The following is a 27074-nucleotide window of genomic DNA, read 5'->3' as shown; positions in this document are numbered from 1 at the left end:
ACAGGAATTCGTACAACTGGTTAGAAATGTTAAAAAAGAGATAAGGAAAGCAAAAAGAAACTATGAAGTTCGCATAGCAGGGCAAGCAAAGACAAATCCTAAAGGGTTTTTTCAGTTATATCGTACTAAGACTAGGGAAAGGATAGGTCCATTAAAAACTGAGACAGGTCAAATAACAGATAGTGATGAAGAGATGAGTAGTATTTTTAATAAATATTTTGTATCTGTATTTACTAAAGAGGAACTTAACAATATGCCTTCAGCCGAACAAGTCTATGTGGGTGGGGACGAGGACAGGTTAACGAGTTTAGCAGTTACCAGGGAGGATGTTCTTAAACAAATAGTAAAACTCAAACCAAACAAATCCCCAGGGCCGGATGAAGTGTTTGCTAGGGTGCTTAAAGAATGCAAAGAGGAGCTTTGTGACCCACTGTCAACCATATTTAATAAATCAATAGAGTCAGGCAGAGTGCCAGAGTTTTGGAAAGTTGCTAATGTGATACCAGTTTTTAAGAAAGGAGATAGATCACTTGCGTCTAACTATCGACCAATTAGCCTAACGTCTATTGTGGGAAAGTTACTCGAATCTATAATAGCAAATAAAATTCGTCTTCATCTTGAAAAACATAAATTAATAATTGAGTCGCAACATGGTTTTATAAATGGCCGTTCATGTTTAACAAATTTGTTATCTTTTTATTCTAGCATTGTTGAGGCAGTTGATAGTGGTAAGGATTGCGATGTTGTATACCTTGACTTTAGCAAAGCTTTTGATACAGTGCCACATGAAAGACTGATTAAAAAAATAGAGTCTCATGGTATTGGGGGTGCTATATTAAGCTGGATTAGGGCATGGCTATACCAAAGGAAACAGAGAGTTAGTATAAATGGAATCAAGTCAGAGTGGGAAAATGTTGTAAGTGGAGTGCCTCAAGGCTCTGTCCTGGGACCTCTGTTGTTTATAATATATATAAATGATTTAGATTCAGGTTTGAGTAGCAACATTTGCAAATTTGCCGATGATACGAAAATCGGTAGGGAAATTAATTCGGAGGAGGACTCACTATCACTTCAAGTTGATCTAGATAGGGTTTTGAAATGGTCAAAGGATTGGCAGATGCAGTTTAATGCTGATAAATGTAAAGTTCTGAGGTTAGGTAATGATGATAGAGTTACAAGATACGAGCTAGATGGTGTTGTGATTGCGAAGTCGGATTGCGAAAGGGATCTGGGAGTTATGATTAGTAAGAATTTAAAACAAAAGGATCAATGCATAAATGTTCGTAATAAGGCAAATCGGACACTTGGATTTATTAATCGCAGCGTTAGTAACAAGACACCTGGTGTGGTTCTCAAGCTATATCTTGCTCTAGTTAGGCCCCATTTAGATTATGCAGTTCAGTTTTGGTCGCCATATTATAGAATGGATATAAATTCACTTGAACGTGTCCAGCGTAGGATGACTAAGTTAATTCCCCAAATTAGAAATCTTTCATATGAAGAAAGATTAACAAAGCTTAAGTTGCATTCACTGGAAAGGCGAAGAGTTAGGGGTGACATGATAGAGGTTTACAAGTGGATGAATGGACATAACCGGGGGGATATTAATAGGGTATTAAAAGTATCAACACAGGACAGAACACGAAACAATGGATATAAATTGGATAAGTTTAGATTTAGGAAAGACTTGGGTAAATACTGGTTCAGTAACAGGGTTGTTGATTTGTGGAACCAATTGCCGCGTAACATTGTGGAGGTGGGGTCCCTCGATTGTTTCAAGCACGGGTTGGACAAGTATATGAGTGGGATTGGGTGGTTATAGAATAGGAGCTGCCTCGTATGGGCCAATAGGCCTTCTGCAGTTACCTTTGTTCTTATGTTCTTATGTTCTTAAGATGGAGACGAATTGTATTTGCAATTATTGATTCAAGTATCTTTCCCACAATAGACGTTAGCCTAATTGGCCGATAGTTTGACGCAAGTGATCTATCTCCTTTCTTAAAAATTGGTACCACATTAACTACCTTCCATGACTCTGGCACTCTGCCTGACTATTGATTTATTAAATATGGTAGACAGTGGCTCGGAGCATGGTGAGGGCATGGTGAGGGGTAAGAGAAGGCAGGGGAAGAGCAAGGGGAGGGGTAAGAGAAGGAAGGGGAAGAGCAGGGGGAGGGGTAAGAGAAGGCAGGGGCTGAGCAGGAGGGGGAAGGGGTAAGAAAAGGAAGGGGAAGAGCAGGGGAGGGGTAAGAGAAGGCAGGGTAAGAGCAGGGGGAGGGGTAAGAGAAGGCAGGGGAAGAGCAGGGGGAGGGTTAAGAAAAGGCAGGGGCTGAGCAGGGGAGGGAGGGGTAAGAGAAGGAAGGGGGAGAACAGGGAGAAGGGTAAGAGAACGCAGGGGCTGAGCAGGGGAGGGGTAAGAGAAGGAAGGGAAAGAGCAGGGGGAGGGGTAAGAGAAGGCAGGGGCTGAGCAGGGGAGGGAGGGGTAAGAGAAGGAAGGGGAAGAGCAGGGGAGGGGTAAGAGAAGGCAGGGGAAGAGCAGGGGGAGGGGTAAGAAAAGGCAGGGGCAGAGCAGGGGAGGGAGGGGTAAGAGAAGGAAGGGGAAGAGCACGGGGGGTAAGAGAAGGAAGGGGAAAAGCAGGGGGAGGTGGTAAGAAAAGGCAGGGGCTGAGTAGGGGAGGGAGGGGTAAGAGAAGGAAGGGGAAGAACAGGGAGAGGGGTAAGAGAAGGCAAGGGTTGAGCAGGGGAGGGAGGGGTAAGAGAAGGAAGGGGTAGAGCAGAGGGATGGAGGGGTAAGAGAAGGAAGGGGAAGAGCAGGGAGAGGGGTAAGAGAAGGAAGGGGAAGAGCAAGGGGAGGGGTAAGAAAAGGCAGGGGTAGAGCAGGGGAGGGAGGGATAAGAGAAGGAAGGGGAAGAGCAGGGAGAGGGGTAAGAGAAGGCAGGGGTAGAGCAGGGGAGGGAGGGGTAAGAGAAGGAAGGGGAAGAGCAGGGTGAGGGGTAAGAGAAGAAAGGGGAAGAGCAGGGGGAGGGGTAAGAGAAGGCAGAGGCTGAGCAGGGGAGGGAGGGACGGTTAAGAGAAGGAAGGAGAAGAGCAGGGGGAGAACATAAGAACATAAGAACATAAGAACAAAGGTAACTGCAGAAGGCCTATTGGCCCATACGAGGCAGCTCCTATTCTATAACCACCCAATCCCACTCATATACTTGTCCAACCCGTGCTTGAAACAATCGAGGGACCCCACCTCCACAATGTTACGCGGCAATTGGTTCCACAAATCAACAACCCTGTTACTGAACCAGTATTTACCCAAGTCTTTCCTAAATCTAAACTTATCCAATTTATACCCATTGTTTCGTGTTCTGTCCTGTGTTGATACTTTTAATACCCTATTAATATCCCCCCGGTTATGTCCATTCATCCACTTGTAAACCTCTATCATGTCACCCCTAACTCTTCGCCTTTCCAGTGAATGCAACTTAAGCTTTGTTAATCTTTCTTCATATGAAAGATTTCTAATTTGGGGAATTAACTTAGTCATCCTACGCTGGACACGTTCAAGTGAATTTATATCCATTCTATAATATGGCGACCAAAACTGAACTGCATAATCTAAATGGGGCCTAACTAGAGCAAGATATAGCTTGAGAACCACACCAGGTGTCTTGTTACTAACGCTGCGATTAATAAATCCAAGTGTCCGATTTGCCTTATTACGAACATTTATGCATTGATCCTTTTGTTTTAAATTCTTACTAATCATAACTCCCAGATCCCTTTCGCAATCCGACTTCGCAATCACAACACCATCTAGCTCGTATCTTGTAACTCTATCATCATTACCTAACCTCAGAACTTTACTTCGGAGGGGTAAGAGAAGGAAGGGGAAGAGCAGGGGGAGGGGTAAGAGAACATAAGAACATAAGAACAAAGGTAACTGCAGAAGGCCTATTGGCCCATACGAGGCAGCTCCTATTCTATTACCACCCAATCCCACTCATATACTTGTCCAACCCGTGCTTGAAACAATCGAGGGACCCCACCTCCACAATGTTACGCGGCAATTGGTTCCACAAATCAACAACCCTGTTACTGAACCAGTATTTACCCAAGTCTTTCCTAAATCTAAACTTATCCAATTTATACCCATTGTTTCGTGTTCTGTCCTGTGTTGATACTTTTAATACCCTATTAATATCCCCCCGGTTATGTCCATTCATCCACTTGTAAACCTCTATCATGTCACCCCTAACTCTTCGCCTTTCCAGTGAATGCAACTTAAGCTTTGTTAATCTTTCTTCATATGAAAGATTTCTAATTTGGGGAATTAACTTAGTCATCCTACGCTGGACACGTTCAAGTGAATTTATATCCATTCTATAATATGGCGACCAAAACTGAACTGCATAATCTAAATGGGGCCTAACTAGAGCAAGATATAGCTTGAGAACCACACCAGGTGTCTTGTTACTAACGCTGCGATTAATAAATCCAAGTGTCCGATTTGCCTTATTACGAACATTTATGCATTGATCCTTTTGTTTTAAATTCTTACTAATCATAACTCCCAGATCCCTTTCGCAATCCGACTTCGCAATCACAACACCATCTAGCTCGTATCTTGTAACTCTATCATCATTACCTAACCTCAGAACTTTACATTTATCAGCATTAAACTGCATCTGCCAATCCTTTGACCATTTCAAAACCCTATCTAGATCAACTTGAAGTGATAGTGAGTCCTCCTCCGAATTAATTTCCCTACCGATTTTCGTATCATCGGCAAATTTGCAAATGTTGCTACTCAAACCTGAATCTAAATCATTTATATATATTATAAACAACAGAGGTCCCAGGACAGAGCCTTGAGGCACTCCACTTACAACATTTTCCCACTCTGACTTGATTCCATTTATACTAACTCTCTGTTTCCTTTGGTATAGCCAAGCCCTAATCCAGCTTAATATAGCACCCCCAATACCATGAGACTCTATCTTTTTAATCAGTCTTTCATGTGGCACTGTATCAAAAGCTTTGCTAAAGTCAAGGTATACAACATCGCAATCCTTACTACTATCAACTGCCTCAACAATGCTAGAATAAAAAGATAACAAATTTGTTAAACATGAACGGCCATTTATAAAACCATGTTGCGACTCAATTATTAATTTATGTTTTTCAAGATGAAGACGAATTTTATTTGCTATTATAGATTCGAGTAACTTTCCCACAATAGACGTTAGGCTAATTGGTCGATAGTTAGACGCAAGTGATCTATCTCCTTTCTTAAAAACTGGTATCACATTAGCAACTTTCCAAAACTCTGGCACTCTGCCTGACTCTATTGATTTATTAAATATGGTTGACAGTGGGTCACAAAGCTCCTCTTTGCATTCTTTAAGCACCCTGGCAAACACTTCATCCGGCCCTGGGGATTTGTTTGGTTTGAGTTTTACTATTTGTTTAAGAACATCCTCCCTGGTAACTGCTAAACTCGTCAACCTGTCCTCGTCCCCACCCACATAGACTTGTTCGGCTGAAGGCATATTGTTAAGTTCCTCTTTAGTAAATACAGATACAAAATATTTATTAAAAATACTACTCATCTCTTCATCACTATCTGTTATTTGACCTGTCTCAGTTTTTAATGGACCTATCCTTTCCCTAGTCTTAGTACGATATAACTGGAAAAACCCTTTAGGATTTGTCTTTGCTTGCCCTGCTATGCGAACTTCATAGTTTCTTTTTGCTTTCCTTATCTCTTTTTTAACATTTCTAACCAGTTGTATGAATTCCTGTTCTAAAGTGACCTCCCCATTTTTAATCCTTTTGTACCAAGCTCTCTTTTTACCTATAAGGTTCTTCAAATTCTTTGTTATCCACTTTGGGTCATTAGTATTCGATCTATTCGATTAGTATTCGATTAGTATTCGATTAGTATTCGATTAGTATTCGAGAAGGAAGGGGAAGAGCAGGGGGAGGGGTAAGAAAAGGAAGGGGAAGAGCAGAGGGAGGGGTAAGAGAAGGTAGGGGTAGAGCAGAGGGAGGGGTAAGAGAAGCAAGGGAAAAAGCAGGGGTAGGGGTAAGAGAAGGCAGGGGCTGGGCAGGGGAGGGAGGGGTAAGAGAAGAAATGGGAAGAGCAGGGGGAGGGGTAAGAGAAGGCAGGGGCTGAGCAGGGAAGGGAAGGGTAAGAGAAGGAAGGGGAAGAGCAGGGTGAGGGGTACATAAGAACATAAGAACATAAGAACAAAGGTAACTGCAGAAGCCCTATTGGCCCATACGAGGCAGCTCCTATTCTATAACCACCCAATCCCACTCATATACTTGTCCAACCCGTGCTTGAAACAATCGAGGGACCCCACCTCCACAATGTTACGCGGCAATTGGTTCCACAAATCAACAACCCTGTTACTGAACCAGTATTTACCCAAGTCTTTCCTAAATCTAAACTTATCCAATTTATACCCATTGTTTCGTGTTCTGTCCTGTGTTGATACTTTTAATACCCTACCAATATCCCCCCGGTTATGTCCATTCATCCACTTGTAAACCTCTATCATGTCACCCCTAACTCTTCGCCTTTCCAGTGAATGCAACTTAAGCTTTGTTAATCTTTCTTCATATGAAAGATTTCTAATTTGGGGAATTAACTTAGTCATCCTACGCTGGACACGTTCAAGTGAATTTATATCCATTCTATAATATGGCGACCAAAACTGAACTGCATAATCTAAATGGGGCCTAACTAGAGCAAGATATAGCTTGAGAACCACACCAGGTGTCTTGTTACTAACGCTGCGATTAATAAATCCAAGTGTCCGATTTGCCTTATTACGAACATTTATGCATTGATCCTTTTGTTTTAAATTCTTACTAATCATAACTCCCAGATCCCTTTCGCAATCCGACTTCGCAATCACAACACCATCTAGCTCGTATCTTGTAACTCTATCATCATTACCTAACCTCAGAACTTTACATTTATCAGCATTAAACTGCATCTGCCAATCCATTGACCATTTCAAAACCCTATCTAGATCAACTTGAAGTGATAGTGAGTCCTCCTCCGAATTAATTTCCCTACCGATTTTCGTATCATCGGCAAATTTGCAAATGTTGCTACTCAAACCTGAATCTAAATCATTTATATATATTATAAACAACAGAGGTCCCAGGACAGAGCCTTGAGGCACTCCACTTACAACATTTTCCCACTCTGACTTGATTCCATTTATACTAACTCTCTGTTTCCTTTGGTATAGCCATGCCCTAATCCAGCTTAATATAGCACCCCCAATACCATGAGACTCTATCTTTTTAATCAGTCTTTCATGTGGCACTGTATCAAAAGCTTTGCTAAAGTCAAGGTATACAACATCGCAATCCTTACCACTATCAACTGCCTCAACAATGCTAGAATAAAAAGATAACAAATTTGTTAAACATGAACGGCCATTTATAAAACCATGTTGCGACTCAATTATTAATTTATGTTTTTCAAGATGAAGACGAATTTTATTTGCTATTATAGATTCGAGTAACTTTCCCACAATAGACGTTAGGCTAATTGGTCGATAGTTAGACGCAAGTGATCTATCTCCTTTCTTAAAAACTGGTATCACATTAGCAACTTTCCAAAACTCTGGCACTCTGCCTGACTCTATTGATTTATTAAATATGGTTGACAGTGGGTCACAAAGCTCCTCTTTGCATTCTTTAAGCACCCTGGCAAACACTTCATCCGGCCCTGGGGATTTGTTTGGTTTGAGTTTTACTATTTGTTTAAGAACATCCTCCCTGGTAACTGCTAAACTCGTCAACCTGTCCTCGTCCCCACCCACATAGACTTGTTCGGCTGAAGGCATATTGTTAAGTTCCTCTTTAGTAAATACAGATACAAAATATTTATTAAAAATACTACTCATCTCTTCATCACTATCTGTTATTTGACCTGTCTCAGTTTTTAATGGACCTATCCTTTCCCTAGTCTTAGTACGATATAACTGAAAAAACCCTTTAGGATTTGTCTTTGCTTGCCCTGCTATGCGAACTTCATAGTTTCTTTTTGCTTTCCTTATCTCTTTTTTAACATTTCTAACCAGTTGTACGAATTCCTGTTCTAAAGTGACCTCCCCATTTTTAATTCTTTTGTACCAAGCTCCCTTTTTACCTATAAGGTTCTTCAAATTCTTTGTTATCCACTTTGGGTCATTAGTATTCGATCTATTCAATTTGTATGGTATACTACGTTCCTGTGCTTTGTTTAGAATATTCTTAAATAAGTTATATATTGAATCCACATCGAAATCCCCATTTAAGTCACCTATCGCTGGGTTCATGTCTCGCTCCAAGACCGGCCCACACCCCATACCCAAGACTTTCCAATCAATTTGACCCAAAAAATTTCTTAGGCTATTAAAATCAGCTTTTCGAAAATCTGGCACTTTAACAGAATTTTCTCCTACTGGTCTATTCCATTCTATGCTAAATCTGATTTCTTTGTGATCACTGCTCCCTAGCTCACTCCCTATTTCGACGTCACCAATTTGCGTTTCCCTGTTAGTTAACACTAAATCTAAAATATTATTTTCCCGTGTTGGTTCCTTAATGTGTTGCGTAAGAAAGCAATCGTCAATTAATTCTAGAAAATCTTCTGCTTCACTATTCCCTGTTTTGTTCAACCAGTTTATTCCGCTAAAATTAAAGTCACCCATGACATAAATACTGTTAGATCTAGATGCTCTAGATATTTCATCCCATAGATACTTTGCTTCCATTCTGTCTAAATTTGGTGGCCTATATATTACTCCTATTATAATATTATTAGCTTTTTCGTTTAATTCAATCCAAATAGTTTCTGTGTGTGGCTCTGTTTTGATTCCCTCTTTGAGACTACATTTCAAATTGTCCCTAACATATATGGCTACTCCACCTCCTCGTCTAATATATCTATCTGTGTGAAATAGTTTAAATCCATATATTTGATATTCAGCTAATAGTTCTCTATTTTCTACATTCATCCACGTTTCGGTAAGTGCAATAATATCTATTTTTTCTGTGCAGACAAGAGCATTTAATTCGTTAATTTTATTTCTTAGACTTCTACTGTTAGTGTAATATACCCTAAGTGAATTGTTATTTTGAGGCCCTTCTCTTTCCCTGATCGTTTTGCCAATTCCTTTCTCCCACAAACACATACTTTTATTACCTCCTTCCTCCAAATCAATTCCCATACCTCTATCTACTAACAGTTTAAACCCAAACAAACACCTCTAACCACTTCTTCTAACGAGTTCGCAACAGCAACAACCCCAGCTCTCGATAGATGCACCCCATCACGAGCATACATTTCATTTCTTCCATAGAAGTGTTCCCAGTTGTCTATGAAAGATATTGCATTTGATTTGCAATATCTTTCCAGCCGGCAATTGACACCAAGTGCCCTCGATATCCATTCATTTCCCACTCCCTTTCTTGGAAGAATGCCACATATGATCGGGATTCCTCCCTTGCTCCTAACTAACTCTATGACTGTTTTATACCTCTGAATCAGTTCCTCACTCCTAACTCGACCAACATCATTTCCTCCCACGCTAATGCAAATAATGGGATTGTTCCCATTACCAGCCATAATATCATTCATGTTGTTTATAATATCACCAATGCCAGCTCCGGGATAGCAAACCCTTAACCTGTTCCCCCTATCTCTAGCACAAAACGTTCTATCCAAATACCTTATCTGGGAATCTCCCACAACTAATGTTTGCTTAGGTACTTCCTTTACTTTCTGAGGGGCCTGCGCTTCCTTTCTCTTCGTTGCTTTCCCTTTTGCGCGATCCACAGTCGCTCCACAGCACTCGTCCTCCAAAACGTCAAATGAATTAGAAGTTGCTATGGCGTTTGAAGGCGGCTTTATCAAAGTCTTCTTAAGGCCCCTGTCTTTCACAACTCTCCAAGACGAGGTCCCTTTACTGCTGGTCTCCTCCTTCGTTACTTCTCGTTGTTTTTTGAGCTGACGCACCTCCTCCCGCAGAGAGTCCAACTCTGTCCTCAGGGCTCCCACTAGAGTCACCAGGTCCTTAACTACAACTTCCATATTGCTATGATAATATTACAACACTCAGGAGCTCCGGTTAACACAACCTCTCGTAAACCTCTCGAAACCAACCTCTCGAAAGAGCAGGGGGAGGGGTAAGAGAAGGCAGGGGCTGAGCAGGGGAGGGAGGGGTAAGAGAAGGAAGGGGAAGAGCAGGGGAGGGGTAAGAGAAGGCAGGGGAAGAGCAGGGGGAGGGGTAAGAAAAGGCAGGGGCAGAGCAGGGGAGGGAGGGGTAAGAGAAGGAAGGGGAAGAGCACGGGGGGTAAGAGAAGGAAGGGGAAGAGCAGGGGGAGGTGGTAAGAAAAGGCAGGGGCTGAGTAGGGGAGGGAGGGGTAAGAGAAGGAAGGGGAAGAACAGGGAGAGGGGTAAGAGAAGGCAGGGGCTGAGCAGGGGAGGGAGGGGTAAGAGAAGGAAGGAGGGATGGAGGGGTAAGAGAAGGAAGGGGAAGAGCAGGGAGAGGGGTAAGAGAAGGAAGGGGAAGAGCAAGGGGAGGGGTAAGAAAAGGCAGGGGTAGAGCAGGGGAGGGAGGTGTAAGAGAAGGAAGGGGCAGAGCAGGGAGAGGGGTAAGAGAAGGCAGGGGTAGAGCAGGGGAGGGAGGGGTAAGAGAAGGAAGGGGAAGAGCAGGGTGAGGGGTAAGAGAAGAAAAGGGGAAGAGCAGGGGGAGGGGTAAGAGAAAGCAGAGGCTGAGCAGGGGAGGGAGGGACGGTTAAGAGAAGGAAGGAGAAGAGCAGGGGGAGGGGTAAGAGAAGGAAGGGGAAGAGCAGGGGGAGGGGTAAGAGAAGGAAGGGGAAGAGCAGGGGGAGGGGTAAGAAAAGGAAGGGGAAGAGCAGAGGGAGGGGTAAAAGAAGGTAGGGGTAGAGCAGAGGGAGGGGTAAGAGAAGCAAGGGAAAAAGCAGGGGTAGGGGTAAGAGAAGGCAGGGGCTGAGCAGGGGAGGGAGGGGTAAGAGAAGAAATGGGAAGAGCAGGGGGAGGGGTAAGAGAAGGCAGGGGCTGAGCAGGGAAGGGAGGGGTAAGAGAAGGATGGGGAAGAGCAGGGTGAGGGGTAAGAGAAGAAAGGGGAAGAGCAGGGGGAGGGGTAAGAGAAGGAAGGGGAAGAGCAGAGGGAGGGGTACGAGAAGGAAGGGAAAGAGCAGGGGGAGGGGTAAGAAAGGCAGGGGCTGTTTTTTGTTTTGGGCTGAGCAAGGGAGGGAGGGGTAAGAAAAGGAAGGGGAAGAGCATGGGGAGGGGTAAGAGAAGGCAGGGACTGAGCAGGGGAGGGAGGGGTAAGAGAAGGAAGGGGAAGAGCAGGGGGAGGGGTAGGAGAAGGAAGGGGAAGAGCAGGGGAGGGGTAAGAGAAGGCAGGGGCTGAGCAGGGGAGGGAGGGGTAAGAGAAAGAAGGGGAAGAGCAGGGGGAGGGGTAAGAGAAGGAAGGGGAAGAGCAGGGGGAGGGGTAAGAGAAGGCAGGGGCTGAGCAAGGGAGGGAGGGGTAAGAAAAGGAAGGGGAAGAGCAGGGGGAGGGGTAAGAGAAGGCAGGGTTTGAGCAGGGGAGGGAGGGGTAAGAGAAGGAAGGGGTAGAGCAGGGGAGGGAGGGGTAAGAGAAGGAAGGGGTAGAGCAGGGAGAGGGGTAAGAGAAGGCAGGGACTGAGCAGGGGAGGGAGGGGTAAGAGAAGGAAGGGGAAGAGCAGGGGGAGGGGTAGGAGAAGGAAGGGGAAGAGCAGGGGAGGGGTAAGAGAAGGCAGGGGCTGAGCAGGGGAGGGAGGGGTAAGAGAAAGAAGGGGAAGAGCAGGGGGAGGGGTAAGAGAAGGAAGGGGAAGAGCAGGGGGAGGGGTAAGAGAAGGCAGGGGCTGAGCAAGGGAGGGAGGGGTAAGAAAAGGAAGGGGAAGAGCAGGGGGAGGGGTAAGAGAAGGCAGGGTTTGAGCAGGGGAGGGAGGGGTAAGAGAAGGAAGGGGTAGAGCAGGGGAGGGAGGGGTAAGAGAAGGAAGGGGTAGAGCAGGGAGAGGGGTAAGAGAAGGAAGGGGAAGAGCACGGGAGGGAGGGGTAAGAGAAGGAAGGGGAAGAGCAGGGGGAGGGGTAAGAGAAGAAAGGGGAAGAGCAGGAAGAGGGGTAAGAGAAGGAACGGGAAGAGCACGGGGAGGGGTAAGAGAAGGAAGGGGAACAGCAGGAGGAGGGGGTAAGAGAAGGAAGGGGAAGAGCAGGGGGAGTGGAAAGAGAAGGCAGGGGCTGAGCAGGGGAGGGAGGGGTAAGAGAAGGAAATGGAAGAACAGGGAGACGGGTAAGAGAAGGCAGGGGCTGAGCAGAGGAGGGAGGGGTAAGAGATGGAAGGAGAAGAGCAGGGGGAGGGGTAAGAGAAGGAAGGGGAAGAGCAGAAGGAGATGTAAGAGAAGGGGAAGAGCAAGGGGAAGGGTAAGAGAAGGAAGGGGTAAAGCAGAGGGAGGGAGGGGTAAGAGAAGGAAGGGGAAGAGCAGGGTGAGTGGTATGAGAAGGAAGGGGAAGAGCAGGGGGAGGGGTAGGAGAAGGAAGGGGAAGAGCAGGGGAGGGGTAAGAGAAGGCAGGGGCTGAGCAGGGGAGGGAGGGGTAAGAGAAAGAAGGGGAAGAGCAGGGGGAGGGGTAAGAGAAGGAAGGGGAAGAGCAGGGGGAGGGGTAAGAGAAGGCAGGGGCTGAGCAAGGGAGGGAGGGGTAAGAAAAGGAAGGGGAAGAGCAGGGGGAGGGGTAAGAGAAGGCAGGGTTTGAGCAGGGGAGGGAGGGGTAAGAGAAGGAAGGGGTAGAGCAGGGGAGGGAGGGGTAAGAGAAGGAAGGGGTAGAGCAGGGAGAGGGGTAAGAGAAGGCAGGGACTGAGCAGGGGAGGGAGGGGTAAGAGAAGGAAGGGGAAGAGCAGGGGGAGGGGTAGGAGAAGGAAGGGGAAGAGCAGGGGAGGGGTAAGAGAAGGCAGGGGCTGAGCAGGGGAGGGAGGGGTAAGAGAAAGAAGGGGAAGAGCAGGGGGAGGGGTAAGAGAAGGAAGGGGAAGAGCAGGGGGAGGGGTAAGAGAAGGCAGGGGCTGAGCAAGGGAGGGAGGGGTAAGAAAAGGAAGGGGAAGAGCAGGGGGAGGGGTAAGAGAAGGCAGGGTTTGAGCAGGGGAGGGAGGGGTAAGAGAAGGAAGGGGTAGAGCAGGGGAGGGAGGGGTAAGAGAAGGAAGGGGTAGAGCAGGGAGAGGGGTAAGAGAAGGAAGGGGAAGAGCACGGGAGGGAGGGGTAAGAGAAGGAAGGGGAAGAGCAGGGGGAGGGGTAAGAGAAGAAAGGGGAAGAGCAGGAAGAGGGGTAAGAGAAGGAACGGGAAGAGCACGGGGAGGGGTAAGAGAAGGAAGGGGAACAGCAGGAGGAGGGGGTAAGAGAAGGAAGGGGAAGAGCAGGGGGAGTGGAAAGAGAAGGCAGGGGCTGAGCAGGGGAGGGAGGGGTAAGAGAAGGAAATGGAAGAACAGGGAGACGGGTAAGAGAAGGCAGGGGCTGAGCAGAGGAGGGAGGGGTAAGAGATGGAAGGAGAAGAGCAGGGGGAGGGGTAAGAGAAGGAAGGGGAAGAGCAGAAGGAGATGTAAGAGAAGGGGAAGAGCAAGGGGAAGGGTAAGAGAAGGAAGGGGTAAAGCAGAGGGAGGGAGGGGTAAGAGAAGGAAGGGGAAGAGCAGGGTGAGTGGTATGAGAAGGAAGGGGAAGAGCAGGGGGAGGGGTAAGAGAAGGAAGGGGAAGAGCAGGGGGAGGGTTAAGAAAAGGCAGGGGCTGAGCAGGGGAGGGAGGGGTAAGAGAAGGAAGGGGAAGAACAGGGAGAAGGGTAAGAGAACGCAGGGGCTGAGCAGGGGAGGGAGGGGTAAGAGATGGAAGGAGAAGAGCAGGGGGAGGGGTAAGAGAAGGAAGGGGTAGAGCAGAGGGAGGGAAGGGTAAGAGAAGGAAAGGGAAGAGCAGGGAGAGGGGTAAGAGAAGGAAGGGGAAGAGCAGGGGAGGGGTAAGAGAAGGAAGGGAAACATAAGAACATAAGAACAAAGGTAACTGCAGAAGGCCTATTGGCCCATACGAGGCAGCTCCTATTCTATAACCACCCAATCCCACTCATATACTTGTCCAACCCGTGCTTGAAACAATCGAGGGACCCCACCTCCACAATGTTACGCGGCAATTGGTTCCACAAATCAACAACCCTGTTACTGAACCAGTATTTACCCAAGTCTTTCCTAAATCTAAACTTATCCAATTTATATCCATTGTTTCGTGTTCTGTCCTGTGTTGATACTTTTAATACCCTATTAATATCCCCCCGGTTATGTCCATTCATCCACTTGTAAACCTCTATCATGTCACCCCTAACTCTTCGCCTTTCCAGTGAATGCAACTTAAGCTTTGTTAATCTTTCTTCATATGAACATAAGAACATAAGAACATAAGAACAAAGGTAACTGCAGAAGGCCTATTGGCCCATACGAGGCAGCTCCTATTCTATAACCACCCAATCCCACTCATATACTTGTCCAACCCGTGCTTGAAACAATCGAGGGACCCCACCTCCACAATGTTACGCGGCAATTGGTTCCACAAATCAACAACCCTGTTACTGAACCAGTATTTACCCAAGTCTTTCCTAAATCTAAACTTATCCAATTTATATCCATTGTTTCGTGTTCTGTCCTGTGTTGATACTTTTAATACCCTATTAATATCCCCCCGGTTATGTCCATTCATCCACTTGTAAACCTCTATCATGTCACCCCTAACTCTTCGCCTTTCCAGTGAATGCAACTTAAGCTTTGTTAATCTTTCTTCATATGAAAGATTTCTAATTTGGGGAATTAACTTAGTCATCCTACGCTGGACACGTTCAAGTGAATTTATATCCATTCTATAATATGGCGACCAAAACTGAACTGCATAATCTAAATGGGGCCTAACTAGAGCAAGATATAGCTTGAGAACCACACCAGGTGTCTTGTTACTAACGCTGCGATTAATAAATCCAAGTGTCCGGTTTGCCTTATTACGAACATTTATGCATTGATCCTTTTGTTTTAAATTCTTACTAATCATAACTCCCAGATCCCTTTCGCAATCCGACTTCGCAATCACAACACCATCTAGCTCGTATCTTGTAACTCTATCATCATTACCTAACCTCAGAACTTTAGCATTTATCAGCATTAAACTGCATCTGCCAATCCTTTGACCATTTCAAAACCCTATCTAGATCAACTTGAAGTGATAGTGAGTCCTCCTCCGAATTAATTTCCCTACCGATTTTCGTATCATCGGCAAATTTGCAAATGTTGCTACTCAAACCTGAATCTAAATCATTTATATATATTATAAACAACAGAGGTCCCAGGACAGAGCCTTGAGGCACTCCACTTACAACATTTTCCCACTCTGACTTGATTCCATTTATACTAACTCTCTGTTTCCTTTGGTATAGCCATGCCCTAATCCAGCTTAATATAGCACCCCCAATACCATGAGACTCTATTTTTTTAATCAGTCTTTCATGTGGCACTGTATCAAAAGCTTTGCTAAAGTCAAGGTATACAACATCGCAATCCTTACCACTATCAACTGCCTCAACAATGCTAGAATAAAAAGATAACAAATTTGTTAAACATGAACGGCCATTTATAAAACCATGTTGCGACTCAATTATTAATTTATGTTTTTCAAGATGAAGACGAATTTTATTTGCTATTATAGATTCGAGTAACTTTCCCACAATAGACGTTAGGCTAATTGGTCGATAGTTAGACGTAAGTGATCTATCTCCTTTCTTAAAAACTGGTATCACATTAGCAACTTTCCAAAACTCTGGCACTCTGCCTGACTCTATTGATTTATTAAATATGGTTGACAGTGGGTCACAAAGCTCCTCTTTGCATTCTTTAAGCACCCTAGCAAACACTTCATCCGGCCCTGGGGATTTGTTTGGTTTGAGTTTTACTATTTGTTTAAGAACATCCTCCCTGGTAACTGCTAAACTCGTCAACCTGTCCTCGTCCCCACCCACATAGACTTGTTCGGCTGAAGGCATATTGTTAAGTTCCTCTTTAGTAAATACAGATACAAAATATTTATTAAAAATACTACTCATCTCTTCATCACTATCTGTTATTTGACCTGTCTCAGTTTTTAATGGACCTATCCTTTCCCTAGTCTTAGTACGATATAACTGAAAAAACCCTTTAGGATTTGTCTTTGCTTGCCCTGCTATGCGAACTTCATAGTTTCTTTTTGCTTTCCTTATCTCTTTTTTAACATTTCTAACCAGTTGTACGAATTCCTGTTCTAAAGTGACCTCCCCATTTTTAATCCTTTTGTACCAAGCTCTCTTTTTACCTATAAGGTTCTTCAAATTCTTTGTTATCCACTTTGGGTCATTAGTATACGATCTATTCAATTTGTATGGTATACTACGTTCCTGTGCTTTGTTTAGAATATTCTTAAATAAGTTATATATTGAATCCACATCGAAATCCCCATTTAAGTCACCTATCGCTGGGTTCATGTCTCGCTCCAAGACCGGCCCACACCCCATACCCAAGCCTTTCCAATCAATTTGACCCAAAAAATTTCTTAGGCTATTAAAATCAGCTTTTCGAAAATCTGGCACTTTAACAGAATTTTCTCCTACTGGTCTATTCCATTCTATGCTAAATCTGATTTCTTTGTGATCACTGCTCCCTAGCTCACTCCCTATTTCGATGTCATTAATTTGCGTTTCCCTGTTAGTTAACACTAAATCTAAAATATTATTTTCCCGTGTTGGTTCCTTAATGTGTTGCGTAAGAAAGCAATCGTCAATTAATTCTAGAAAATCTTCTGCTTCACTATTCCCTGTTTTGTTCAACCAGTTTATTCCGCTAAAATTAAAGTCACCCATGACATAAATACTGTTAGATCTAGATGCTCTAGATATTTCATCCCATAGATGCTTTGCTTCCATTCTGTCTAAATTTGGTGGCCTATATATTACTCCTATTATAATATTATTAGCTTTTTCGTTTAATTCAATCCAAATAGTTTCTGTGTGTGGCTCTGTTTTGATTCCCTCTTTGAGACTACATTTCAAATTGTCCCTAACATATATGGCTACTCCACCTCCTCGTCTAATATATCTATCTGTGTGAAATAGTTTAAATCCATATATTTGATATTCAGCTAATAGTTCTCTATTTTCTACATTCATCCACGTTTCGGTAAGTGCAATAATATCTATTTTTTCTGTGCAGACAAGAGCATTTAATTCGTTAATTTTATTTCTTAGACTTCTACTGTTAGTGTAATATACCCTAAGTGAATTGTTATTTTGCGGACCTTCTCTTTCCCTGATCGTTTTGCCAATTCCTTTCTCCCACAAACACATACTTTTATTACCTCCTTCCTCCAAATCAATTCCCATACCTCTATCTACTAACAGTTTAAACCCAAACAAACACCTCTAACCACTTCTTCTAGCGAGTTCGCAACAGCAACAACCCCAGCTCTCGATAGATGCACCCCATCACGAGCATACATTTCATTTCTTCCATAGAAGTGTTCCCAGTTGTCTATGAAAGATATTGCATTTGATTTGCAATATCTTTCCAGCCGGCAATTGACACCAAGTGCCCTCGATATCCATTCATTTCCCACTCCCTTTCTTGGAAGAATGCCACATATGATCGGGATTCCTCCCTTGCTCCTAACTAATTCTATGGCTGTTTTATACCTCTGAATCAGTTCCTCACTCCTAACTCGACCAACATCATTTCCTCCCACGCTAATGCAAATAATGGGATTGTTCCCATTACCAGCCATAATATCATTCATGTTGTTTATAATATCACCAATGCCAGCTCCGGGATAGCAAACCCTTAACCTGTTCCCCCTATCTCTAGCACAAAACGTTCTATCCAAATACCTTATCTGGGAATCTCCCACAACTAATGTTTGCTTAGGTACTTCCTTTACTTTCTGAGGGGCCTGCGCTTCCTTTCTCTTCGTTGCTTTCCCTTTTGCGCGATCCACAGTCTCTCCACAGCACTCGTCCTCCAAAACGTCAAATGAATTTGAAGTTGCTATGGCGTTTGAAGGCGGCTTTATCAAAGTCTTCTTAAGGCCCCTGTCTTTCGCAACTCTCCAAGACGAGGTCCCTTTACTGCTGGTCTCCTTCGTTACTTCTCGTTGTTTTTTAAGCTGACGCACCTCCTCCCGCAGAGAGTCCAACTCTGTCCTCAGGGCTCCCACTAGAGTCACCAGGTCCTTCACTACAACTTCCATATTGCTATGATAATATGACTTCCGAGATGAAAGATTTCTAATTTGGGGAATTAACTTAGTCATCCTACGCTGGACACGTTCAAGTGAATTTATATCCATTCTATAATATGGCGACCAAAACTGAACTGCATAATCTAAATGGGGCCTAACTAGAGCAAGATATAGCTTGAGAACCACACCAGGTGTCTTGTTACTAACGCTGCGATTAATAAATCCAAGTGTCCGATTTGCCTTATTACGAACATTTATGCATTGATCTTTTTGTTTTAAATTCTTACTAATCATAACTCCCAGATCCCTTTCGCAATCCGACTTCGCAATCACAACACCATCTAGCTCGTATCTTGTAACTCTATCATCATTACCTAACCTCAGAACTTTACATTTATCAGCATTAAACTGCATCTGCCAATCCTTTGACCATTTCAAAACCCTATCTAGATCAACTTGAAGTGATAGTGAGTCCTCCTCCGAATTAATTTCCCTACCGATTTTCGTATCATCGGCAAATTTGCAAATGTTGCTACTCAAACCTGAATCTAAATCATTTATATATATTATAAACAACAGAGGTCCCAGGACAGAGCCTTGAGGCACTCCACTTACAACATTTTCCCACTCTGACTTGATTCCATTTATACTAACTCTCTGTTTCCTTTGGTATAGCCATGCCCTAATCCAGCTTAATATAGCACCCCCAATACCATGAGACTCTATTTTTTTAATCAGTCTTTCATGTGGCACTGTATCAAAAGCTTTGCTAAAGTCAAGGTATACAACATCGCAATCCTTACCACTATCAACTGCCTCAACATTGCTAGAATAAAAAGATAACAAATTTGTTAAACATGAACGGCCGTTTATAAAACCATGTTGCGACTCAATTATTAATTTATGTTTTTCAAGATGAAGACGAATTTTATTTGCTATTATAGATTCGAGTAACTTTCCCACAATAGACGTTAGGCTAATTGGTCGATAGTTAGACGCAAGTGATCTATCTCCTTTCTTAAAAACTGGTATCACATTAGCAACTTTCCAAAACTCTGGCACTCTGCCTGACTCTATTGATTTATTAAATATGGTTGACAGTGGGTCACAAAGCTCCTCTTTGCATTCTTTAAGCACCCTGGCAAACACTTCATCCGGCCCTGGGGATTTGTTTGGTTTGAGTTTTACTATTTGTTTAAGAACATCCTCCCTGGTAACTGCTAAACTCGTCAACCTGTCCTCGTCCCCACCCACATAGACTTGTTCGGCTGAAGGCATATTGTTAAGTTCCTCTTTAGTAAATACAGATACAAAATATTTATTAAAAATACTACTCATCTCTTCATCACTATCTGTTATTTGACCTGTCTCAGTTTTTAATGGACCTATCCTTTCCCTAGTCTTAGTACGATATAACTGAAAAAACCCTTTAGGATTTGTCTTTGCTTGCCCTGCTATGCGAACTTCATAGTTTCTTTTTGCTTTCCTTATCTCTTTTTTAACATTTCTAACCAGTTGTACGAATTCCTGTTCTAAAGTGACCTCCCCATTTTTAATCCTTTTGTACCAAGCTCTCTTTTTACCTATAAGGTTCTTCAAATTCTTTGTTATCCACTTTGGGTCATTAGTATTCGATCTATTCAATTTGTTTGGTATACTACGTTCCTGTGCTTTGTTTAGAATATTCTTAAATAAGTTATATATTGAATCCACATCGAAATCCCCATTTAAGTCACCTATCGCTGGGTTCATGTCTTGCTCCAAGACCGGCCCACACCCCATACCCAAGACTTTCCAATCAATTTGACCCAAAAAATTTCTTAGGCTATTAAAATCAGCTTTTCGAAAATCTGGCACTTTAACAGAATTTTCTCCTACTGGTCTATTCCATTCTATGCTAAATCTGATTTCTTTGTGATCACTGCTCCCTAGCTCACTCCCTATTTCGATGTCATTAATTTGCGTTTCCCTGTTAGTTAACACTAAATCTAAAATATTATTTTCCCGTGTTGGTTCCTTAATGTGTTGCGTAAGAAAGCAATCGTCAATTAATTCTAGAAAATCTTCTGCTTCACTATTCCCTGTTTTGTTCAACCAGTTTATTCCGCTAAAATTAAAGTCACCCATGACATAAATACTGTTAGATCTAGATGCTCTAGATATTTCATCCCATAGATGCTTTGCTTCCATTCTGTCTAAATTTGGTGGCCTATATATTACTCCTATTATAATATTATTAGCTTTTTCGTTTAATTCAATCCAAATAGTTTCTGTGTGTGGCTCTGTTTTGATTCCCTCTTTGAGACTACATTTCAAATTGTCCCTAACATATATGGCTACTCCACCTCCTCGTCTAATATATCTATCTGTGTGAAATAGTTTAAATCCATATATTTGATATTCAGCTAATAGTTCTCTATTTTCTACATTCATCCACGTTTCGGTAAGTGCAATAATATCTATTTTTTTCTGTGCAGACAAGAGCATTTAATTCGTTAATTTTATTTCTTAGACTTCTACTGTTAGTGTAATATACCCTAAGTGAATTGTTATTTTGCGGACCTTCTCTTTCCCTGATCGTTTTGCCAATTCCTTTCTCCCACAAACACATACTTTTATTACTTCCTTCCTCCAAATCAATTCCCATACCTCTATCTACTAACAGTTTAAACCCAAACAAACACCTCTAACCACTTCTTCTAACGAGTTCGCAACAGCAACAACCCCAGCTCTCGATAGATGCACCCCATCACGAGCATACATTTCATTTCTTCCATAGAAGTGTTCCCAGTTGTCTATGAAAGATATTGCATTTGATTTGCAATATCTTTCCAGCCGGCAATTGACACCAAGTGCCCTCGATATCCATTCATTTCCCACTCCCTTTCTTGGAAGAATGCCACATATGATCGGGATTCCTCCCTTGCTCCTAACTAACTCTATGACTGTTTTATACCTCTGAATCAGTTCCTCACTCCTAACTCGACCAACATCATTTCCTCCCACGCTAATGCAAATAATGGGATTGTTCCCATTACCAGCCATAATATCATTCATGTTGTTTATAATATCACCAATGCCAGCTCCGGGATAGCAAACCCTTAACCTGTTCCCCCTATCTCTAGCACAAAACGTTCTATCCAAATACCTTATCTGGGAATCTCCCACAACTAATGTTTGCTTAGGTACTTCCTTTACTTTCTGAGGGGCCTGCGCTTCCTTTCTCTTCGTTGCTTTCCCTTTTGCGCGATCCACAGTCGCTCCACAGCACTCGTCCTCCAAAACGTCAAATGAATTAGAAGTTGCTATGGCGTTTGAAGGCGGCTTTATCAAAGTCTTCTTAAGGCCCCTGTCTTTCACAACTCTCCAAGACGAGGTCCCTTTACTGCTGGTCTCCTCCTTCGTTACTTCTCGTTGTTTTTTGAGCTGACGCACCTCCTCCCGCAGAGAGTCCAACTCTGTCCTCAGGGCTCCCACTAGAGTCACCAGGTCCTTAACTACAACTTCCATATTGCTATGATAATATTACAACACTCAGGAGCTCCGGTTAACACAACCTCTCGTAAACCTCTCGAAACCAACCTCTCGAAAGAGCAGGGGGAGGGGTAAGAGAAGGCAGGGGCTGAGCAGGGGAGGGAGGGGTAAGAGAAGGAAGGGGAAGAGCAGGGGAGGGGTAAGAGAAGGCAGGGGAAGAGCAGGGGGAGGGGTAAGAAAAGGCAGGGGCAGAGCAGGGGAGGGAGGGGTAAGAGAAGGAAGGGGAAGAGCACGGGGGGTAAGAGAAGGAAGGGGAAGAGCAGGGGGAGGTGGTAAGAAAAGGCAGGGGCTGAGTAGGGGAGGGAGGGGTAAGAGAAGGAAGGGGAAGAACAGGGAGAGGGGTAAGAGAAGGCAGGGGCTGAGCAGGGGAGGGAGGGGTAAGAGAAGGAAGGAGGGATGGAGGGGTAAGAGAAGGAAGGGGAAGAGCAGGGAGAGGGGTAAGAGAAGGAAGGGGAAGAGCAAGGGGAGGGGTAAGAAAAGGCAGGGGTAGAGCAGGGGAGGGAGGTGTAAGAGAAGGAAGGGGCAGAGCAGGGAGAGGGGTAAGAGAAGGCAGGGGTAGAGCAGGGGAGGGAGGGGTAAGAGAAGGAAGGGGAAGAGCAGGGTGAGGGGTAAGAGAAGAAAAGGGGAAGAGCAGGGGGAGGGGTAAGAGAAAGCAGAGGCTGAGCAGGGGAGGGAGGGACGGTTAAGAGAAGGAAGGAGAAGAGCAGGGGGAGGGGTAAGAGAAGGAAGGGGAAGAGCAGGGGGAGGGGTAAGAGAAGGAAGGGGAAGAGCAGGGGGAGGGGTAAGAAAAGGAAGGGGAAGAGCAGAGGGAGGGGTAAAAGAAGGTAGGGGTAGAGCAGAGGGAGGGGTAAGAGAAGCAAGGGAAAAAGCAGGGGTAGGGGTAAGAGAAGGCAGGGGCTGAGCAGGGGAGGGAGGGGTAAGAGAAGAAATGGGAAGAGCAGGGGGAGGGGTAAGAGAAGGCAGGGGCTGAGCAGGGAAGGGAGGGGTAAGAGAAGGATGGGGAAGAGCAGGGTGAGGGGTAAGAGAAGAAAGGGGAAGAGCAGGGGGAGGGGTAAGAGAAGGAAGGGGAAGAGCAGAGGGAGGGGTACGAGAAGGAAGGGAAAGAGCAGGGGGAGGGGTAAGAAAGGCAGGGGCTGTTTTTTGTTTTGGGCTGAGCAAGGGAGGGAGGGGTAAGAAAAGGAAGGGGAAGAGCATGGGGAGGGGTAAGAGAAGGCAGGGACTGAGCAGGGGAGGGAGGGGTAAGAGAAGGAAGGGGAAGAGCAGGGGGAGGGGTAGGAGAAGGAAGGGGAAGAGCAGGGGAGGGGTAAGAGAAGGCAGGGGCTGAGCAGGGGAGGGAGGGGTAAGAGAAAGAAGGGGAAGAGCAGGGGGAGGGGTAAGAGAAGGAAGGGGAAGAGCAGGGGGAGGAGTAAGAGAAGGAAGAGGAAGAGCAGGGGGAGGGGTAAGAAAAGGAAGGGAAAGAGCAGGGGGAGGGGTAAGAGAAAGAAGGGGAAGAGCAGGGGGAGGGAGGGGAAAGAGAAGGAAGGGAAAGTGCAGAGGGAGGGGTAAAAGAAGGAAGGGGTGGAGCAGGGGGAGGTGTAAGAGAAGGAAGGGGAAGAGCAGGGGGAGGGGTAAGAGAAGGCAGGGGCTGAGCAGGGGAGGGAGGGGTAAGAGAAAGAAGGGGAAGAGCAGGGGGGAGGGGTAAGAGAAGGAAGGGGAAGAGCAGGGGGAGGAGTAAGAGAAGGAAGAGGAAGAGCAGGGGGAGGGGTAAGAGAAGGAAGGGGAAGAGCAGGGGGAGGAGTAAGAGAAGGCAGGGGCTGAGCAGGGGAGGGAGGGGTAAGAGAAGGAAATGGAAGAACAGGGAGACGGGTAAGAGAAGGCAGGGGCTGAGCAGGGGAGGGAGGGGTAAGAGATGGAAGGAGAAGAGCAGGGGGAGGGGTAAGAGAAGGAAGGGGAAGAGCAGAAGGAGAGGTAAGAGAAGGGGAAGAGCAAGGGGAAGGGTAAGAGAAGGAAGGGGTAAAGCAGAGGGAGGGAGGGGTAAGAGAAGGAAGGGGAAGAGCAGGGTGAGTGGTATGAGAAGGAAGGTGAAAAGCAGGGGGAGGGGTAAGAGAAGGAAGGGGAAGAGCAGGGGGAGGGTTAAGAAAAGGCAGGGGCTGAGCAGGGGAGGGAGGGGAAAGAGAAGGAAGGGGAAGAACAGGGAGAAGGGTAAGAGAACGCAGGGGCTGAGCAGGGGAGGGAGGGGTAAGAGATGGAAGGAGAAGAGCAGGGGGAGGGGTAAGAGAAGGAAGGGGTAGAGCAGAGGGAGGGAAGGGTAAGAGAAGGAAAGGGAAGAGCAGGGAGAGGGGTAAGAGAAGGAAGGGGAAGAGCAGGGGAGGGGTAAGAGAAGGAAGGGAAAGAGCAGGGGGAGGGGTAAGAGAAGGCAGGGGCTGAGCAGGGGAGGGAGGTGTAAGAGAAGGAAGGGGAAGAGCAGGGGAGGGGTAAGAGAAGGCAGGGGAAGAGCAGGGGGAGGGGTAAGAAAAGGCAGGGGCAGAGCAGGGGAGGGAGGGGTAAGAGAAGGAAGGGGAAGAGCACGGGGGGTAAGAGAAGAAATGGGAAGAGCAGGGGGAGGGGTAAGAGAAGGCAGGGGCTGAGCAGGGAAGGGAGGGGTAAGAGAAGGAAGGGGAAGAGCAGGGTGAGGGGTAAGAGAAGAAAGGGGAAGAGCAGGGGGAGGGGTAAGAGAAGGAAGGGGAAGAGCAGAGGGAGGGGTACGAGAAGGAAGGGAAAGAGCAGGGGGAGGGGTAAGAGAAGGCAGGGGCTGAGCAAGGGAGGGAGGGGTAAGAAAAGGAAGGGGAAGAGCAGGGGGAGGGGTAAGAGAAGGCAGGGGCTGAGCAGGGGAGGGAGGGGTAAGAGAAGGAAGGGGAAGAGCAGGGGGAGGGGTAGGAGAAGGAAGGGGAAGAGCAGGGGGAGGGGTAAGAGAAGGCAGGGTTTGAGCAGGGGAGGGAGGGGTAAGAGAAGGAAGGGGTAGAGCAGGGAGAGGGGTAAGAGAAGGAAGGGGAAGAGCACGGGAGAGGGGTAAGAGAAGGAAGGGGAAGAGCAGGGGGAGGGGTAAGAGAAGGAAGGGGAAGAGCAGGGAGAAGGGTAAGAGAAGGCAGGGGCTGAGCAGGGGAGGGAGGGAGGGTTAAGAGAAGGAAGGAGAAGAGCAGGGGGAGGGTTAAGAGAAGGAAGGGGAAGAGCAGGGGGAGGGGTACATAAGAACATAAGGGTTGGACAAGTATATGAGTGGGATTGGGTGGTTATAGAATAGGAGCTGCCTCGTATGGGCCAATAGGCCTTCTGCAGTTACCTTTGTTCTTATGTTCTTATGTTCTTAAGAACATAAGAACAAAGGTAACTGCAGAAGGCCTATTGGCCCATACGAGGCAGCTCCTATTCTATAACCACCCAATCCCACTCATATACTTGTCCAACCCGTGGGAACACTTCTATGGAAGAAATGAAATGTATGCTCGTGATGCGGTGCATCTATCGAGAGCTGGGGTTGTTGCTGTTGCGAACTCGCTAGAAGAAGTGGTTAGAGGTGTTTGTTTGGGTTTAAACTGTTAGTAGATAGAGGTATGGGAATTGATTTGGAGGAAGGAGGTAATAAAAGTATGTGTTTGTGGGAGAAAGGAATTGGCAAAACGATCAGGGAAAGAGAAGGTCCGCAAAATAACAATTCACTTAGGGTATATTACACTAACAGTAGAAGTCTAAGAAATAAAATTAACGAATTAAATGCTCTTGTCTGCACAGAAAAAATAGATATTATTGCACTTACCGAAACGTGGATGAATGTAGAAAATAGAGAACTATTAGCTGAATATCAAATATATGGATTTAAACTATTTCACACAGATAGATATATTAGACGAGGAGGTGGAGTAGCCATATATGTTAGGGACAATTTGAAATGTAGTCTCAAAGAGGGAATCAAAACAGAGCCACACACAGAAACTATTTGGATTGAATTAAACGAAAAAGCTAATAATATTATAATAGGAGTAATATATAGGCCACCAAATTTAGACAGAATGGAAGCAAAGCATCTATGGGATGAAATATCTAGAGCATCTAGATCTAACAGTATTTATGTCATGGGTGACTTTAATTTTAGCGGAATAAACTGGTTGAACAAAACAGGGAATAGTGAAGCAGAAGATTTTCTAGAATTAATTGACGATTGCTTTCTTACGCAACACATTAAGGAACCAACACGGGAAAATAATATTTTAGATTTAGTGTTAACTAACAGGGAAACGCAAATTAATGACATCGAAATAGGGAGTGAGCTAGGGAGCAGTGATCACAAAGAAATCAGATTTAGCATAGAATGGAATAGACCAGTAGGAGAAAATTCTGTTAAAGTGCCAGATTTTCGAAAAGCTGATTTTAATAGCCTAAGAAATTTTTTGGGTCAAATTGATTGGAAAGGCTTGGGTATGGGGTGTGGGCCGGTCTTGGAGCGAGACATGAACCCAGCGATAGGTGACTTAAATGGGGATTTCGATGTGGATTCAATATATAACTTATTTAAGAATATTCTAAACAAAGCACAGGAACGTAGTATACCATACAAATTGAATAGATCGTATACTAATGACCCAAAGTGGATAACAAAGAATTTGAAGAACCTTATAGGTAAAAAGAGAGCTTGGTACAAAAGGATTAAAAATGGGGAGGTCACTTTAGAACAGGAATTCGTACAACTGGTTAGAAATGTTAAAAAAGAGATAAGGAAAGCAAAAAGAAACTATGAAGTTCGCATAGCAGGGCAAGCAAAGACAAATCCTAAAGGGTTTTTTCAGTTATATCGTACTAAGACTAGGGAAAGGATAGGTCCATTAAAAACTGAGACAGGTCAAATAACAGATAGTGATGAAGAGATGAGTAGTATTTTTAATAAATATTTTGTATCTGTATTTACTAAAGAGGAACTTAACAATATGCCTTCAGCCGAACAAGTCTATGTGGGTGGGGACGAGGACAGGTTGACGAGTTTAGCAGTTACCAGGGAGGATGTTCTTAAACAAATAGTAAAACTCAAACCAAACAAATCCCCAGGGCCGGATGAAGTGTTTGCTAGGGTGCTTAAAGAATGCAAAGAGGAGCTTTGTGACCCACTGTCAACCATATTTAATAAATCAATAGAGTCAGGCAGAGTGCCAGAGTTTTGGAAAGTTGCTAATGTGATACCAGTTTTTAAGAAAGGAGATAGATCACTTGCGTCTAAC

The sequence above is a fragment of the Procambarus clarkii genome, chromosome 84 (genome assembly GCF_040958095.1).
Source record: "Procambarus clarkii isolate CNS0578487 chromosome 84, FALCON_Pclarkii_2.0, whole genome shotgun sequence".
Classification (NCBI taxonomy): domain Eukaryota; kingdom Metazoa; phylum Arthropoda; class Malacostraca; order Decapoda; family Cambaridae; genus Procambarus; species Procambarus clarkii.
The sequence above is the reverse complement of the archived record's forward strand: the minus strand, read 5'-3'. Positions refer to the sequence as shown.